The sequence below is a fragment of the Sapajus apella genome, unplaced genomic scaffold (assembly GCF_009761245.1).
Source record: "Sapajus apella isolate SASKATOON/1434 unplaced genomic scaffold, GSC_monkey_1.0 scaffold32, whole genome shotgun sequence".
NCBI classification, from domain to species: domain Eukaryota; kingdom Metazoa; phylum Chordata; class Mammalia; order Primates; family Cebidae; genus Sapajus; species Sapajus apella.
In genome coordinates this window covers 452,105-471,457 of record NW_022436972.1, presented here as the reverse complement: position 1 = coordinate 471,457, position 19,353 = coordinate 452,105, and the positions used below count along the sequence as shown (strand labels likewise).

At 37.7% G+C, this 19,353-nt stretch overlaps 1 protein-coding gene across 4 annotated transcripts in view; it reads right to left on the bottom strand.

The window, feature by feature from the left end:
- Positions 1–19,353, bottom strand: part of WASF3 (WASP family member 3) — a 121,102-nt gene that overhangs the window by 63,731 nt on the left and 38,018 nt on the right. For 2 of the 4 annotated variants that reach the window (XM_032294363.1, XM_032294366.1), the window contains exon 2: positions 6,342–6,432. The exons of 1 other annotated variant lie outside the window; for it this stretch is intronic. The gene's annotated coding sequence lies outside the window, so the exon portion shown is untranslated. Of the gene's footprint in view, positions 1–6,341; positions 6,433–7,566; positions 7,675–19,353 lie in introns of all 4 variants that reach the window. One more of the 4 variants, XM_032294364.1, reaches the window with a different exon arrangement.

Here is a 19,353-nt window from a genome sequence, read left to right as displayed (position 1 = left end):
ATGCTTCCTACAAGTCCCATTTAGAAATATGCCAGTAAGCCAAGGCTACTTCATTTCTGTGTCTACCAGGATACAAAGGCAGCCAAGGAGGGGAAAGTAATCCTTGACTTCTAATACGATGTTTCTTTTCATTCTCCTTCCCTTTATCCCAGCAGGTCCCTCCCCATTCTTAATGCTCTAAGCACCGGAACATCTGCCGTGAAGACTCAGCTCTGACCAAAAAGGAGGTGGTTTTCATTTCCAAGGTTCCTTTTATATTGAATATTTTCTTATTAAACAGACGGTTTTGTCTGGTCTTTCAACTCCTGACACTGTCTTGTTGCTGACTGCATGCATAAGCTTCAGATCCCCATCTTATTCTGTTTTGTATTTCTGATACACATGACTTTTTATAACATGACTGCCCTTTGGTTAACCATTGTATTGACCCAGATATTTGTATCCATCCCACTTCCCCAGCCAAGAATGTATTCCATCCAGATCTCTGCAGACCACGATTCAGTATAACATCTGGTAAGTCAAATTCCATTTGATGTCTGCCAAGAAGCTGTGTGCATAAGACCAGAATATATACCCAGCCTCCAAGGAGACTTACAGAAATGCTGCTGTGGGTAAACTAAGGAAAATGACAGTTTAAGGTGGTATTTCAGACAAGGAAGGCAATCTCCATTTCCTTGATTTGGGATTAAATGTAATCTACTTTCCATTTAAGGCTGCAGCATATGCTAAGCATATTTCTCCATTAAAATGAGACACTTATAAGCAGGTTGTATATGGCATGTGCGTATGTGCATAACCTTAGCTCATTTATAGGAAATCCTTCCAAAAGTTATATAATTTGAAATGGAGGATTAAAGAAATAGAATCTAATAAACAGAGTACCTAGACTAGCTTTCACCTTTGTTTCAAATCCCTAGAAATGATGAAAAAGATGTACATTTAAAATATGTGCAATACTACAAGGACTACAAATGGTAACTTCCAAAGTTGAAAGGCAACGAGATGAGATTAAAAGAAGAAACTACAAGCCAAAAATATGACAGGAAGGACTATGGCCATCAGATGTGTGGTTGGAGAACTATAATGAAAAGATCCAGGCAATTTACATCAGAGAAATACAAATGGCAGCCAACTGTCAAATTGTCCTTCAAAAGAATTATATTTAATAAAATTAGAAATATGCATACTACTGACCCTAGCATTTCCATCTCTCATTTGGAGAAACATTCTCACTTGTGCATAATAATTTATGTACAAGAATGTTCATAGAAGCACATAGCAATAAACTAGAAATGACTATGAATAGGCGAAAGGCAGCTGTTAAAAGAAACAAGATAAATATATACGAAGTGACCTCTAAAACACAGCAATGACTGAAAAACACAAGATTCAGAATTACAGTATTTCATTTAGTAAGAAGTACTATGTAGTCAGTCCTACATGTATATGAGACAGACAGGGAGAAGGAGAGAGGGGGAAAGAAAGAGAAAGAGAGAGAAAGAGAGTGTGTGTGTGTGCGCGTGCGCGCGCATGCGCACGCGCATATGCATGCAACAGAGAGAGAAGGAAACAGCTCAAGTTCATAATAATGGATTACGTCTAAGGGGAGAAATACATAATAATGGATTACTCTAAGGGGGAAGGCACAGAGGTGAGACTCAAAAGGTACTTTAATTGCATATGTGTTTCAAGTTTTTAAAAGATGTATACATTCAGGTGTTATCTGCATAAACAATATGATTTAGTAAAAAAAACTGGAAAATACTGGATATATCAATAATGAACCATTACAGGAAAAAATTATAATAAAGTCATCAATGGACAGAAAGGATTAATTTTGTTAACAAAAAAAAAAGGCACTAATGGTGATTATGGCCTTTCAAATAATCATAGTAAGTGTTAATGGGCGAATTCACCTATTAATGGCTAAGACTGTATTAGTCCATTTTCACACTGCTAGAAAGATACTGAGACTGGGTAATTTAGAAAGGAAAGAGGTTTAACTGACTCACAGTTCCACATGGCTGGGGAGACCTCAGGAAACTTACAATCATGGTGGAAGGCAAAGGGGAAGCACGGCACTTTCTTCACAGTGGAGCAGGAGGGAGAATAATGTAGGAGGAACTACCAAACACTTATAAAATCATCAGATCTCATGAGAACTCACTACCACAAGAACATCATGGGAGAGACCACCCCCATAATTCAATTACCTCCACTGGGTATCTCCCTTGACACTTGGGGATTATAGGAATTATGGGAATTATGACTCAAGATGAGATTTTGGGTAGGGACACAGCCAAACCACTTACAGAATGTGCCACGCACTGTTAAGAATTTTACATATATTAACTCATTTAATTCTTATAAAATGAGATAGAAAACTATTAATATTTCCATTGTATAGGGAAGAAACAGGCACCAAGAGTTAAGTAAACTTAGCCGACACTACACAGCCAGTTTATGCAGTGCCTGAATTCAACCCCAGGCAACCTGGACTCAGTTCATGTCCTTATCACTCACCGAACAGTCTCCACTGAACAAAACAACACACAAACTGAGTCATTCGGATTTTTTAAGATAAATATTCAAGAATATATCTAAAATGAAATAACTAGGAGTGAGAAAAATGAAGAGATTAAAAATATACACCATGCAAATGCTAACAACAAAAGGAAGTCAGACTCTAAGACACAATAGAAACTCAAGGTGAAGGCAACAAAAACAGATGGAGGGGAAGAAACATATATTTAATTGGTTTAAAAAAATTAAAAATGACAATTATGAACTTTTATTATCCTTTTGCAGAAGACTCAACGTACTTTTCTCAGAAACCAACAAAAAACAAGATTTGAATAATAATACAATTAACAAGTGTTAATTGATAGTTATTTTTAAATGTTATACATAAATGTGAGAATGCCTATTTTTAAAACATACGGAAAAGTTGTAAGAAAAAAAGCTATGAATTAGGTCACACACAAAAGTTAATTGCAATTGCACAGAAAATTGCAATCACACAGTAAGCACAATACAATCAAATTAGAAATGAACATGTAATAATCAGGGGATGTGTTGGTAAATTGTCTCCAGCATTTTCATCACTGAATCTGAATCTGGCCCTGTTCTGGCTTCTGACGTTGGAGTATTTCAGGAAAGGCTTTTGACTATGCCCCAGGGACGCCGAGTCAATACTGAAAACAACTGGAATGGCAGATGTCCAGCCTCCAGAAATAAAGAGTTGACCATCGCAGCCATGCAAACATATTCACTAATTAAGAATCTTCTGTCCTGAAGGGGAGGGGGGACCACCTCACACGCATTAACTCATGTACAGCACCCCAAACAGAGAATACAAATTAAGTGCCCTGACAGAAAATGGAAGAAAAGGGAGAAGGTGACAAAGACTATCTACTTTTATAGGGGTTGGGGAAAGTGAAAAATAAGAACAAAAAATAATCCCATTATCGCTCCCAAAAATTTCATTCTGGAGTAAAAAGGAAAAAAATGCTAATAAAATAAAAGTACAAATCATATATCTGATAAAGGTCTGATACAGAATATATAAAGAACTCTTGAAACTCTATAATAAAGTATCCAATTTCTTAAAATGGGCACAAGATTTGAATAGACACTTCACTGAAGAAGTTATGCAGATGGCAAGCAAGCACATGAAAGATGCTCAACAGCATTAGTCATTAAAGAGAGGCAAATTCAAACTTCAGGAGATATGACTACACACTGATGAGAATGGCTACACTTAAAAAGATTGTCCATACAGAGTGCTGGTGAGAACGTGGATAAACTGCAACTATCATCCACTGCTCAAGAGAATTAAAATAATTTTTGGAAAACGGTTTGCAAGCTTCTTAAAAAGTTAAGCATACACTTATCACATGTTCCAGCCATTCTACTCTTAGGTATTCACCCCACACACACAAAAAAAGCATAGGCCCGCATAAAGACTTGTATATGAATGTTCTTGGAGATTTGTAAGAGCCAAAAACTAGAAACAATCCAAGTGTCCATTAGCAGGTGAATGGATAAACAAACTGCATTACATCCATAGAGTGAGATACTATTCAACGATAACATGGAATGAACTACTGATACATGCAACAAGAGAGCTGAATCTCTATGCTGAATGAATAATTATGCTGAATGAAAGCCAGACAAAAGGCTACATACTGTATTATTCCAGTTACATAACACTCTAGGAAATATAAACTAATCTATAGTGACAGAAAGCAGACCAATGGTTACGTGAGGGTAGGACAGAGACGTAGAAGAAATGACCAAGGGCCATGAGAAAACAGTGGTCACCAGTTCAACTACAGTGATGGCTTCATGAGTGTATACGTATTTTAAATAATTTATCAAATTATGTATTTTAAATAAGCATAGTTTACTGTATGTCAATTATTCTTCAATAAAGCTGTTTAGAAATGAATCTGTGGAGATAGATAAGAGTATGACAAAGTAGGAGATCACTGAACGTTTATTTAATATGTACATTCTAACATGAAGGTCAAGTAAAAATAAGTCAACTGTTAGCCACACACAGGATTAAATATCATGATAAAAGAAATGAGATAGGAAAGACACATTTAGCAACTAGACAGGCAGAGCTCCAAAACAGTACTTAATAAAAGGCCACCGCTCATGGGCATAATACAAACAGCAATGGAAATATCCCAAAAAAGTACTCCTCCTAGAGAATTCCCTCATCGAAGAGAATCTGCCTCCCAAGCTAATCAGAGTGTGTCACCTACGACAGTCTGAACACAGATTGCACTTCTTCAAGTGACCTGGAAACGTAGCACGGCAGCCAAACAAGCAGATGGCATGGCAAGCAGACGCCCCTAGTTCCTCAAGAGCTGAGATCTGAAAAGCCTTAAGTCCTTATTTTAAATATGAAAGCAGTAATATCTGCCTGGTTATCTCAAAAGGCTGTGGTGAGATGACACACCTGAAAGCCCTCCAAAAACTATAAAGTGGAACACAAATACTAGACAGTATTAGTGTTAAAAAATAAATGCTTATCTGACAAAAAAAAATTTAACTATGTCCCCTCTTCACATTAATTGGATAGGAAGTGAAAGAAGCCATTTATCAGAACTACAATCAGCCTCTAACCCATCCTGACATACAGGAAAAGCCCAAAAGCTATTTAACTTTTATTTTCTAATATAAGCATTTAACACTATAAATTTCCCCTTAACGTAGTGCTTTAGGTACATTTCATACATTTTGGTTATGTCATGCTTTCATTTTCATTTGATTCAAGGTATTTTCCCTAGTAAGCTCCTCTTTAACCCATGGGTTTTCAGGATGTGATCACTAATTTCAAAATATTTTGGAATTTCTTGGATATGTGATACCAACTTCTAGCTTAATTAAATTGTGGTCAGAGAACACAGATATATTCCTGAAAAATTACCTGTAAAGTGGAACTATGGAAATCAAGTTCAATTTTCCTATGGTAAATTAATATGTAATGATATGCCCAAGGTCAAGATGAGCTAGGATTAGAGATCAGGTCTTCCAGCTTCTGGTATAATATTCTTTCTTCTACCTTATGTTCTCTTTCAATACCATCTTAAAACCAAAAGACTTGTTAATCTCTCCCTATCCTTCCAAAAGAAAAAAGAAAGAAAGAGAAGGAAAATTCCATATTCATCAACTCATTTGATTTTTACTATTTCATAAATCAGGCAAGACAGATGATAGTATTTTGCACATGAAGAAAGTGAAGCTCAAAGAAATGACATGGCCTGCTAGTCTGCTATGTCTCATTACTCCTCAATTACCCCTTAAAATTAGAGCAAGACAGCTCATTGAAATCCATAAATAATTTAAAAACCTCATTTTAGCCACTATTCTAATTACCACCACCTCAGTTCAGAGTAAATTATAGTAAAACAGACTAGGTTTAAGTTTTTAAATCTTGACTTCTCACACCCATTCATTATTAGCAAGATTCAGATAGCAAAGAATTGGTTAACTCCAGGAAAGAAAAAGTAAATGGGCAAAAACATAGGGAAGAAAACTGAGATCTCCGCTTAATAAGTCATAAACTACATAATCATACTTTTCACGCAAAAAAAATTAATATGGAAATGAATAAATCAAGTTATTTTTTTTCTCTTTCAAAGTCACAAACTATTGATTAGGATCTAAAGCACTAAAATATTATCTGCTGTTAATATTTATTAAAGCATATTAATATTAACATTCAAAAATATTAAAATATTTTATGCTATTCTATTTTTAATTAAATTTCTAAACTATAATTATACAGAAATTAAATGGCTTTAAGGGTAAAAGGCACACATTCTTACCATATACTCGTTGACTATGGGTTGCAGAAATTCCCCTCAAGTAGCATCACCACTTTGGCTCAGTTATCAGTAGTAGTAACAGCAATCAAAACTAAAAGTATAAAGAAAAGAAAAAACAAATTAGCAGTAGGCAAAATGCATTCAAGTCTTCAAGAAAGTCTTAAATTCAAATTTCACATTTCAACAATTTCAAGGAAGCTCTAATTCCTGAACTAGTTATTTTTTAACTAGTTTAACTAAGGAACTAATAAGGTGTGTGAAATCCTGTATAATTCCAACCCCCCATCCTGGAAAAACCTCTGAAATTAACTTCAAGGACTCACCATAAACAATGGCCAAAGGGCAGAAAAAGAAAAAGTCAAGTTTAAGTGTATTCAACTAAACTACTCAATTCAGTTACTCAACAACACACATACTTTAGGTTTTGTTACTATCTCCAGACTGAATCAAATAACAGTAATCATTCACATAACTGTACCTAATAAGAGCATTTTTATCAATTTTTCCCATAACAATATTCAAATTCAATAAAAGTCTTGGTGATCATTTTATAAATATTCTAATAGTAGGTGCAGGTGTAAAACAGTAACACATTTAATAACTGCCAAACATACCCTAGAATGTGTTTCCAGGACACTGGACATTAACAGCAAGGCTATAGAGCAAACTGGTCAGTGTTGTGTATCAATGTGCTAGAGCTATAAGGTAAAAAGAAACATGATATAGTTTCCTACTCAGAATTATAATTTACTTGGGAAGAACACACACAAGAAAATTTTAGTGAACAGGCATCCATTCACTCAGCAAGACTTTAACAAGCATCTTGTAGAAGTCAGCCCCTCTTTAAACGCTGAACACATAAAAATGAATAAGAAAATGCCTGTTCATGAAGGTACTCACAGTCTTGTGAGGGTAGCAAATAATGCAGATAATTTTAATAAGGTAGAAGCAAGAAAGCGAGGGCACAGTGGCGCAGAAGTGGGGTAAGGTGCGGTTTCAGGAAGGTCAAACATGGATGGGAGGAGCGAGGCTTGGGAAAGAAGGTCCAGGCATGAGAAGGCAGAAACTGTGCCATTTCATTATGGGAGAAAAGCAACTTTAAGTCTACTAAAAGGAATTATCTGAACCCACATGAATTCTACGTAGGCCAGTAGAATCTAAGAACCCACACAGTTAAGACTGCAACCACCCTTTTAACAGTTAAAAAAAAAAAAAATAGAATTACCATTCAGCGATACTCTATTTTATACATCCTGTTTTACTTATTTAAAACTAAAGCAGCACACAATTTTCTTCTCTTCCTTCGGAGCAGCTGTAAAGCATGTTCTTGATGCTGAGTAAAAGAGAAAAGTGAGTTTTTTCCTAAGTAATCTGCATAAGTGATCACCTTATTTCCAAATACAGAAAACTATCCCTGAGTTTAGATTATCTAGGTTGAATTTCACCTCTACTAGATCAGCTGATTCAGCTTGATGATTCTGAGTAAGCAGCACTATACATTTCACTTAAGAGATGGTTATATCTAGCTAATTGTGCCTAAGGAGAAGGAAAATGTCCAGCATCGTTTGTATTTTCTGGATGACCATTATGTTTAAGAATCACGTGGTAACTCTCCCTTTGTGAAAAATTACGAATTTTCCCATTTGTGTGAAAGGCTATGGACTTATTATTTTTGTTATTAGCTATTACTCAGTAAATGCTTTACTCAGGTCTAAGCATAGAGCTAATATCTCATATACACTAACTTAGTCCTCAGAGGCAGGTAATATCTCCATTTAAAAATGAAGAAATTAGGATCAAAAGTGAGTTGTTTAGGATCACACAGCTAGGAAAACGAGGAATCAGGAGGAGTGTGGCTGGAAAGTAACTAACTGTTCTTGCCGGGTGCTGTGTGGCTCACACCTGTAATCCCAGCACTTTGGGAGGCTGAGGCAGGCAGATCACGAGCCCAGGAGCTTGAGACCAGCTTGGGCAACATGGCGAAACCCTGTCTCCACAAAAAAAAGAAGAAAGTAAGCAATATCTGCATTGGATTGTAGATAAAGGGCATTATTACTATCCTCTTGGACATGGACACATGCATTTTTCTTTACTGCTGAGCTGCTAACATTTCTAACATAAGTCAGGAACCATAAAAGTCTTGAAGAATTAACTAGACTTTGTGAATACATAGCTACACATTTGACAGTGGAGAGCATATCAGTAACTCCTTTGAAGTCACAGGTTAAGGCTGCTAAGTGGAAACACAGCACCTCTACTAAGAGGTGCAATACTGGCCAGCACAGGGAAGCATGCTTCTTTCTATGTAACACCATCACTCTAATTCTGTTTCCATCAATGGCTACACTCTGAATGGTGCTGACAGTGCTCTCCTGTGGCTACTGTCCAGGAGCAGAACTGCCCTGTAACTTCCTGCCTCTCGCCTTGCATCCGTTATGCTCCTGTCGGAAATTTTGTCCTGTCGTCTACTTTCCAGGTATCCAAAGGTCTCTTGCCCTCAAACTGCAACCTGCTATGGCCTCCATCCATCCATGCCTCTACCTGCTCAATAAACATGTATATATGTGGTTATGTGTCAGTCACTGTGCATGCCCCTACCCCTGGAAAAACCAAAGCCCAATCCTGCACTCCCAAGAACCTTTGTCCACCAGAAGAAAAGTCCGTAAACAAGCAGGTAGCATTCCGTGGGACCAGCGCTCTAACTGGTGTATGCAGGGGATGCACAGAGCACAAGAGAGAAGGTGGCTGCAGGTGGAGGGGCAGCAGCAAGGACAGCTTCACAAGGCTGGTCACTGAATTTAAGCCATAATTCAGATTATAGATGATGAAGACCTAAGCTAAGACAAGGAAAGGTTTTTTTTTAAAGGGAACAGATCTGACAGACATAGATCTCAGGAGATTAAGCGGGATGGGGATGCTGACATGTCCCCTGGAGTCAAGGAGTGCTCTGAGGCAGTGCTGTCCAAATAAATGTCCTGCAGTGATGGAAATGTTCTACACAGTGACACTGTCCCACAAGGCAGCCTCTAGCCACAGGGAACACGGGATCCAGCTTGAAACGTGGTTAATGTGAGTGAAGAACTGAATATTTTACTTCATTTTAACTAATGTTCATTTAAATAGTAACATGTGGTCAGTGGTTACTATGCTGGACAGTACTCTTCTAAGGTTTTTGGCTTGACATAGTTGTATTGAAAGTGTTATTACCAACATCTGGGGAAAAAATGTTGCAAAGAAAAGCATATAGACACTGTAATATTTGAATAATGAACAAATCACTGAATAGAGGAACAAACTGGGTAATCTCTAAGGACCTCTCCCTGCTAAAATCCCATCACAGATGTACTTATCCTTGGGTTCCAAATAATGATCTCAATATGGTAGCAACAAAATGTAACCTTGCTGTCCCTAGGCCTAAGTATTAAAATACTGCTACTAAATAAAAATTATTTATACCATTCAGGGAAAAAAGAAAAGAAAAATGACATCATGAAACCACAGAAGTCCCAATTTAGGGAATCATCACAGACCAAAGTCAAGCCAGGAAAAATAACTGCTTAGTAAAAAAAAGTATTTTGCCAAAAAGAAGAGGGGGAGGAGGGGACCATGCAGCTTTATGACAGTCAACATCAGTGCAGGTGATTTCAAATACATTACAGACCCTTCACCTCATCAACAGCTCACTTCATTCAGTTTACATTCCTCTCTAGTCTGATGAGAGAAATGACAGTTTATCTCATGAAATACATAATTTTGTACTTTAGGGCATTTTACTAGGTAATAAAATTTTCCCTAGTAATATGTCCTTTAATCTTATTTATCCACAACAACCAAATCAATATGAAATAAGGAATTCTGCTATATGAAAACACTTAACCTGAGAACAGGTTGTATCTAAATGATTCATTGTTAATCTACCAATATTATCCTAATCTGATTGTATTTGGATTTACTATTTTGGTCCTTGACATCTCTTGTAAGCCTCCAAATTCTAGCTTTCCAGAAATGAGAAGCTAGCTTGAGATTAGCTCTATCTCCCTACCGCTTTTCCAGCCTTACCTCCTCAATCAGGCTGAAATTCTATGTTCTTCTTTTCACATCATCAATGTTTTCAACTATCCACATATAACGTTCTATTTATGAGACTGCAAGACACTATAGAAATGTAGCCTAGCTTCAGAGAAATGTACCTCATAAGAATGCCAAATATAATTTTTTTAGTAAAAAGCATGTCTAGCATAACAAGATAGCAATTTTGGTGTTTCTCCTCTTTCTTGGACTCTCAGGTTGACTTTCTGAGCTTCAATACCCCATTGCTAGAACAGTCCCACACCTTTTAAAGTCAAAGCCAGTATGAACACATTTTAGCTGACCCCACCATACCATTCAACACATAACTAACCTCTTATAGAAAGTGAGGCAAAAACAATGTCAAGTAATAAGGTCTTTGCCCCAGAAAGTTTATCTGCTGGGGAAGAGTAAACAAAAACAAATAAATATAAAACAAGTAGCAGAAAAGATACTGCTGTTAGTTAAAAATAATGTTAGCTGACATTCACTGAACACCTATCTGTATCATATTCTTAGCTAGGTCTATTTTAATTTCAATAAAACTGTATTAATTATTCTATGAGAGAACAAATGAAGAGAAATTCTCCCAGTTTTGAGTACTTTATTCACTCAAAAATTACTTATCACAGACCTAAATACAAAAATCATAAGATGGTATTTTCTTTCCCTTCCATTTAATGAAGAATAATTGCCTTGTAAAATATGAAGAAAAAGGAACCAATTCCTGATATATGACATTGTAAAAGTCCGTGAGTGTCCCATACCTCCCGGTTAATAGTGCCTGGCCAGCGAATCTGACAGCCCAGACAACAATCTGGGCTCCATCAACCACTCATCAATTCATTCGAACATTTACTACTGTTTAACACAGTTTCGGAGTGGGGGGAAGCATTATTTTAGACTGAGCTCCTGCACTAGGCCCCAGCAGACCAGACCAAACCAGACTGGAGTCACTTGTGGTAACTGCCACTTGATCAAACTGAACTCAGCTGTATTCAGTGGCTCATGCCTATAATCCCAGTACTTTGGGAGGGCTAGGTAAGATGATCGCTTGAGTCTAGGAGTTTGAGACCAGCCTAGGCAACACAGGGAAACCTCGTCTCTATAAATAATTTAAAAATTAGCTAGGCGTGATGGCGCACTCCTGTGGTCCCACCTACTCAAGAGGCTGAAGCAGGAGGATTGCCTGGGCCTGGAAAGTTGATGCTTCAGTGAGCTGAGGTCACTCCACAGCACTTCAGTCTGAGTGACAGCCAGACCCTGTTTCAAAAAAACAAAAAAACTGCTCTGAAACAAGCCAGTTTTCTACTAAAAACAAAAATAAGAGATTCGTGGCAACCAATCAGAAGAGGCCCAGTTTACCTGAGCTGGGATAATAAGAAAGTTCCCTCTGTTTTAACCCTAAAGGAAAGTAATTTTGAAATGACCAATCTGCTGTTCATTCTTTATTTCTGCTTTCTTCAGCCTTTTTCTGCCTATAAAGCCAAGTTCCTCTCCTCAGCTTACCGGAACACTCATCCTATTTTATAGAATGAGTGTTCTGTAGCATGATTCAATGCTAGAATCACAAATAAAAGCCAATTAGAATCTTTTTTTAAAAATTAGATGGTGAAACTCATCTCTACAAAAAATAAAAATAAAAAATTAGCTGGGCATGGTGACGCACACCTGTAGTCCCAGCTACTCAGAATTTGCCTTCTGACACTAGCCCACTATTATGCATCAGAAGTATAACTATGACTCACACAAAAGTAAAGCTGTGTTATAGAAAAAAATACCACACCACAAGCTAGAAAGTGCTAAGTGGAAAAGAGAGACACAGGAACCCTCCCTCCCATCTGAGAAGTACACAGTCCAAGATGCTCAGTGAATGCCGGAGACTGTGGATAGTACTAAACCCTATATACTAAGTATTATCCTATACATACATACCTATGAAAATTTATTTTATAAATTAGGCACAGTAAGACTAACAACAATAACTCATAATAAAACAGAACAATTATACCAATCTACTATAATAAAAGTCACATGAATGCTGTCTCTCTTACATGTGTATGCACAAAATATCTTAATATTTTCAGACCACAGGTGACTGCCAGTAACTGAAAGCATGGTAAGTAAAACTTCGGATATGGGGGACTACTGAGCATTCGAAGTGCTATAAGAGAAGACTGGTTCCAGCTGCAGTAAACAGTGACACCAAGAGACTGATTTCTGTCCTTTGAGATGCAAAGAGTATACAAAGTCATAATAAAGACAAATTCTTATCACCATCTAAATATTGTGCTACAAGAGGTAGTCAAAGGGGCAGGGCAGTGGCTCACACTTGTAATCTCGGCATTTTAGGAGCCTGAGGCAAGAGGATCGCTTGAGCCCAGGAGTTTGAGACCAGCCCAAGCAACATGGAGAAACCTGTCTCTACAAACAAATAAAAATAAAAAATTAGCTGGGCATGGTGACACACACCTGTAGTCCCAGCTACTCAGGAGAATGAGATGGGAGGATCACTCGAGCTTGGAAGGTCGAGGCTGCAGTGAGCTACAATCACACCACTGCACTCCAGCCTGAGTAACAGAGTGAGATCCTGTCCCCGCCACAAAAAAAAAAAAAGAAAAAGAAAAAGAAAAAAGAGGCAGTCAAAGAGCTCCAGACACAGAACTTGCTCTTAAAATAAAGTGTGTGTGTATCCACCGTTCATCTCTTGTGAAGCTACAGAAAACTCTAGGCAGTTTATTTAAACCTAAGTTTCCCAAACTACAAAAATCAGACTGTGAGAATTAAATGATCTAACCCATGGGAAGAGCTGTCTGCCTCATTTAACAAGCAATAAAGAGCACCAATCACTGTTACTGCACCACCAAGTGCTGCCCCGCCAACCTCAACAACCCACCAGAGCTGGGGGCATGTTCACTGCATCTCAGTATCAATCCCAGGGTTTCACACAGAAAGGAGTTCATGGCAACCTCTCAATCAATGTGGATTCAGAACAAAACAAATAATGAACAAATGAGAACACAAAAACCTAAAACCGAGATGATTTAAGTTCAAACATAGTCCCTACTCTTAAATTTGCCTAGTTATTCATTACCACAACAAAAAGTACCAAACTACTAAAAAATCAAAGAATTTAGAGATTGAAAATGGTTAGAAATCCACAGTAAATATAATTGGTTTTCAAAGGAAAACTTTGATAATCTAATCATACGATGTTTCTGCCCATGTGTGACAGTTCAGCTTCGTTTTTTAATGTTCACAGTAGACAAGTCTGGCCCCAGGCAGCCACCTGTGGATCCTAATACTTTGATCCCTAACTTCATACTTCACTGTGACAAATCTTTTTATTTTTAATTCTAGCACTTGGCGCAATGCTTGGCACACAGACAACACCCAAAAACATTTGTCAAAGAAGTGATTTTTCCCAAGTGCTGAGCTAAAAAAAAAAAAAAAAAAAGCATTTTCCTAACCTACTTCAACTAGAAAAGCTGGACTTGCCTCACAGTGACCCAGAGTTGGCTCTGTGACCACCACTTTTAAGTGCCACGCAGGCAGAAAGCATGAGAATTTGAGTCAACAGTTGTTTCAACTCCACCAAACAATTAATGAGCTTCTTTGCAATGGGCATAAAAAGATAAAATAAGGCTTCCTGCTTGAGGAAAGATTGTTGACTAGAACCAAGTAAAAAAGCTGTTCAGCAACATTCTGAATAATCTACCACCATTAACTACAAATGCGGACTGGTACCAAGGGCATTATTAACCAGTTTTCTTTAGCAATACTCAGAGGCAGCCCGAGAACTGCTGGAAAATCAGGGGCCAGCAGGACAGCTGGACAGAGGGCCAGAGGTCCTAAGGGTGGAAGCACTGACCAGAAGGGCAGGCCTGAGGACAGGAAAGACGGGAAAAGGCCAAAGGACCCTACTGCCTCTATCCAGGATTGTGCAGAGAACATAGATACAAGTTTACCAGTTAGGAAATAAGAGAATTCCAGACTTTTTAAAACTCCCCTGTTCTAGAAAAGTGGGACACTGTGTCCTTGGCCAATCTTTTGGAACTTCCTCTCGCTCTTGACCCCACAAAGATTACGAAAACAGTGGCTTCCAGGGAGGTCCTTGAGATGACAGTTTAAACCTTGAAACAAATCCAACTCAAGTAAAAAGACTTTCTTGCCTAAACTACTTTATATTTTTCCTGCTTTAATTACTGAACCCTATAACTAGAATTCATCCCTGATTCAAAGAGATGCTAAAAATAGCCTGTTTCAGAATGTAGAATGAGAAGTATCGTGTAATTTTGCTACTAAATGGACTCCTTTTTTTTTTTTTATAGCTCAGTAACTTTCTCTTCAAATACATTTCTTTTTATCAACCAAAAAATGCAAAGCACTATAGATGTACATTAAACAGTAATTTTCAATATTAATTGTGTATTTATAGGTTTATAAGTGAAATCTCAGGCATATACCAACCTTACTTAAAAACAGCCTCCTGAGTCTTTCCCTCTAATCATGACCTTCACTAAACAGCTCTGATTACAAAGAGTACCACCTCATTTACATATGATGAATGAATTAAAACAAAGCTGTTATCCAACAGGCTCCCCATTGCAACTGGCAATTTATTAATAACAACTTACATCCGAATCCACAGTGCCATTTACAAAGGGCTTTCACATAAATCATCTCATTTAATCCCCTACAACCTTGACACCTGCAAGATAGGAATTAGTTTAACTATCTTGCAAATTAGTAAACAGTCTAATAGAGTGACTCATCCAAAAAAAAATCAGAGTCAATAACGTTGGGAGACATACTCACCTGCAACTGTCTCATCTAAGTTCGTAGGTTTATTCCAAACTCCACTGCTTCTATGATTGACTCTATCTTCTTCACTATGGTTTCAGGACCACCCCCACCCAGCAAGATCACTCCATCCTCCTAACTCCAACAGAACTCAATAGGAGTATCACCAATATGAAACCCAACACATGCTACTTTCCAATGGGATTTACCTTCACAGGCCTATATTCTGTCTTCGCAACTCAATCAGAAGCCTTATTATGTACATATGCATTAAATTACTGTTTATGATGCCACCTAAGAATAATCTAGTAGACAAATATCTTTCTTTCCCTAACTTCAGCAACCAAACCAGGGCATTATCCTTACCTTTGGCCCCACCACCCCGTCACCAACCAGAAAATCCTTGAAGTTGTTCACAGGCCATCATAAATAAGTATAAAAGATGTTTTCCTTTTTTAAAGTTTTTCATAAATATTTTTAGTAGAGAGACACAGGGTCTCTCACTATGCCGCCCAGGCTCCCATATGCTGAGATTATAGGTGTGAACCACCGTGCACAGCCGAAAAAGGGTTTTCTTAACTGTGCTTAAAGTTGCCTTACACCCTTTACTGGTTTGAGTCTCTGCCTTTTTCCCATGCCTATATCCCATCCCTGGTCTCTGATTTCATATTGCCTCCTGAGTATCTGCTCAACTGACCAACTAGTTATCCATGTTTTTACTTCCTTGATTTGACTCACCTTGATTCCTGAATATTCACCTGGCACCTGTTCAGGTGCTGGAACACCTTTAACTTCCAGCCTCACCTTGCTCTCTCAATCCGGATTTTCTAATATGTCCTCTCATCGACTACAGTCCAATCCCTACAAAAGGTACCATATGGGCCCCAACACAAGGAACTGTGGAGCCTTCTACAACTGGCCAGAAGGAGGATAGTGCTGTTTTTTTTATCTTCAGCTTATACCTGGAGTGCTGCACTTCCACAGCTATTTCAGGAGAAAGACAAATTTAACAGAGGTACCAACAGCAGTTACTCTTAACTCCCCATGGGCCCTTATCTCCTTCCTCTTCAAGCTCAGACTTAAAAATCAGGTGACAAATATCCTAAATTAAAATACCACACAGTCAGCAATCTGTTGGATACCAACAGGTTAGATCATAACCAAATCAGGATTACCACTTAGTTTCATTAAATATGTTGAATCTCACATTTGGACAAATAATGAAAATCATTATGTAAGTGCACACAGTACACAGAAATCTGTACATTATCAAACAGAAATAGCAAGATGTAAATACTGCATTCCAAAGGTTTTTTTAATTATTACCACGACAATTTTTAAATACTCCAAAATCAAACTGTATTTCAAAGTTACCTCTATAATACTAAACTGACATAAAGATTCCATGTGCGATTCAACAAATAACTTCAGTTTTCCTTTTTCTCTCTCTGAGGATAAAGTATAACAAAGACATTCATAAACCTCTACCCACAGGGGATCCTATGTGTTCAAACAAGACTGAGAAACACAGCAATAACATTTTACAACATGTCTACATTCAAAGCTCCTGAGCCTCTAGTCAAAACCTACTCATGCTGTATCTAATGCAATCAGGGAACTAAATTGCCCACCATCATGCAACAAGAATACAATAATTTATGAGACAAACAAAAAACAAGGAAAAAATGACCTCCTAGAAATAAATGTAAAAGTTCAGTCACCTAGAAAGTAACTCATTATTGCCAAAAACATTTCTAGCATCAAATTCTATTCCCAATTAATTAAGTAGCAGTAATCATTTAATTAGAGTCATCCAATATAATCCTGTAGGAAACATTTTCTGAGGACCAGAGGCTGCATGGTAAAGAGAAAGATCGGAGGTGTGGGGGTCAGCGATCTGAGTGCCAGCCTGGAGGTACCATCGAAAAGCTCTGGACCTTGAAAGAGTTATTACTGTTTGAGTCTTAAGCTCTCCTTTTATAAAAAATAAGGCTAATCATACCGCCCCTTAAAATGTGAAGGGGTGGATGAAGTCTTATGGGTAAAGAACATAGCAAGATAGCAGAGGCGTTTAATAAATGGTAGTTATTATTCCTCGACTACTAAAACATGCACTGTTGGCAGACAAGCACAATCACCACAATCTGGCAGCTATACTCAGCCCACTCTTGGCAAAAAGAGTGTATGCAGATGACAGGCCACATCCTCACTCTTTGAGGTTACGGTGGCAGCTCTGATCTGTCTCCAAATGACAAACCTCATCCTTGTGGCCAGTGGCCAATAGATCAAATATGCCTGACCGAGCTCCTCTTTGATTTCTACAAATAAAGATAATAATGGCCAATCCCGTACTCACTGAAAGAGTACAGGAATGTAGATATTCCAAACAGTAGATATTCTGATATCTGAAATACTCATGTTTATTTTATTTAACTAAAGCTTCATTTACTTTTGGAGAGTTTTCTGTTAATAATTTGAATTCTGCATGAAATGCCAGCTGAGTCTGTCAACCCTGAAGGCAGGAGGGTATCAAGATCCAGATTCTGCCCAATTCGCTCCATCATCTACCATCATCTACATTCCAGTGACAAAATGCTTCTTTCAAAATCCAGAAGAGCCCAAAGGAAAGCCTCATCTCTGTAGAACATTTGGGCACAGGAATAATGATTAAATGACTATAGACTCCACATATAAACTGAAGAAATATAAGTGGCAATAAACCTATACACAGGGAAAGTCAACAGAATTAAAATTAAAGGCACTCCAGCAAGTTACATCTACAATATTCTCTTCTCCCTTCACAACTGCTGACATAAATGGAATTCCATGGAAATTTCCTAAAATACCTGCTACATAATTCACATACCAAATACACAGATTAAATACCATTTTTTATCAATATGCTTAAACTTAACGATCCCAAATCTTAATACAAAAGTAATCATTTAAAATCCATTTGAAAGCAGATGAATGTTATTGCACCTAAAAATGCTGAAAAGACATTATATAAACCCACAAACCCATGAGATTTCAACATAGTATGGCTCTATCTACTACATAACCTATAAATTGAAGCATTTTCAACCTAAGAGACCAAATTGCTAATCATCTCTACCCTGCCACAAAGAAAGCAATCACCCCCTCTATATACCATGTTCCTACAACTAAGGAAAGGAGGGAAGATGGAAGTGGAGAGGTGGAGCGAGGATGTGTAGAGAACAGACATTAACATTCAACACTGCTGCAACAGTGTTTCTTCTTGGAGGTAATAAGTACAGTAATGCAGAGCGGATGCTCCTGTTCATCTTTTGGTGATGAGTACAACACAAGGAGATTAAAGTCATGAAAGAGGAGCGGAAACATCTGGCCTTCAATACTAACCAACCAACAACAGAACAGATGCCCCAGCTCCCATGGGCATTGTGAAATATTTTACATAAAAACACCTTTTTAATCAGGATTTGTATCTGAATTCTCTGCTGGGATGAAAAGCTAACCAGGATTGTCTCTGCCCTGACATGAGGGCATCTAGAAAGGAAAAAATGAGAAGCAATGTACTTCACTGTTACTGAGCCTGCCATGCTAAGTCAGAACTCTGCTTTACGTTCTTAGCCTCTCACTTGGTCCTCACAGCAAGCCTGTGAAGCAGTAACTATTAGTATCATCACTTTATAAACAAGGGAACTAAGAAACAGAGAAGTGAAGTGGCTTGCCCTAGGTCATACAGTAAATAATAGAGTTGAAAGTCAAACCTAGAAAACCTGTCTTCAAGGACCATGCTTTTAACTACTAGCCTGCGCCTTTTATTTGAAATGAAATAATAATCTTTCTGTAAAGACAACTCAGGAAATGTAAAGCCATCATGTATTCTTCCCACTCACCTTACTGCCCACTCTACCATTAAAGGTAAATCTCAAAATATTGTCCTATAGTAATTCTAGGCAAACCATTCAAGCCCTGGGAAGTTTACTGTGTACTTCTGCATCATTTAGTATTCAGAGCCCAAAGAGGATGAAAGAGGTGGGTGTTACAACCTCCAATTAACAAAGGAGTACTTTCACAGAGTAGGTGATTGAATACCACCACAAAGCTCTAAGTGGCAAAGCCAAGCTTTGAACTCCCCAATCTACTTAGAAATGAT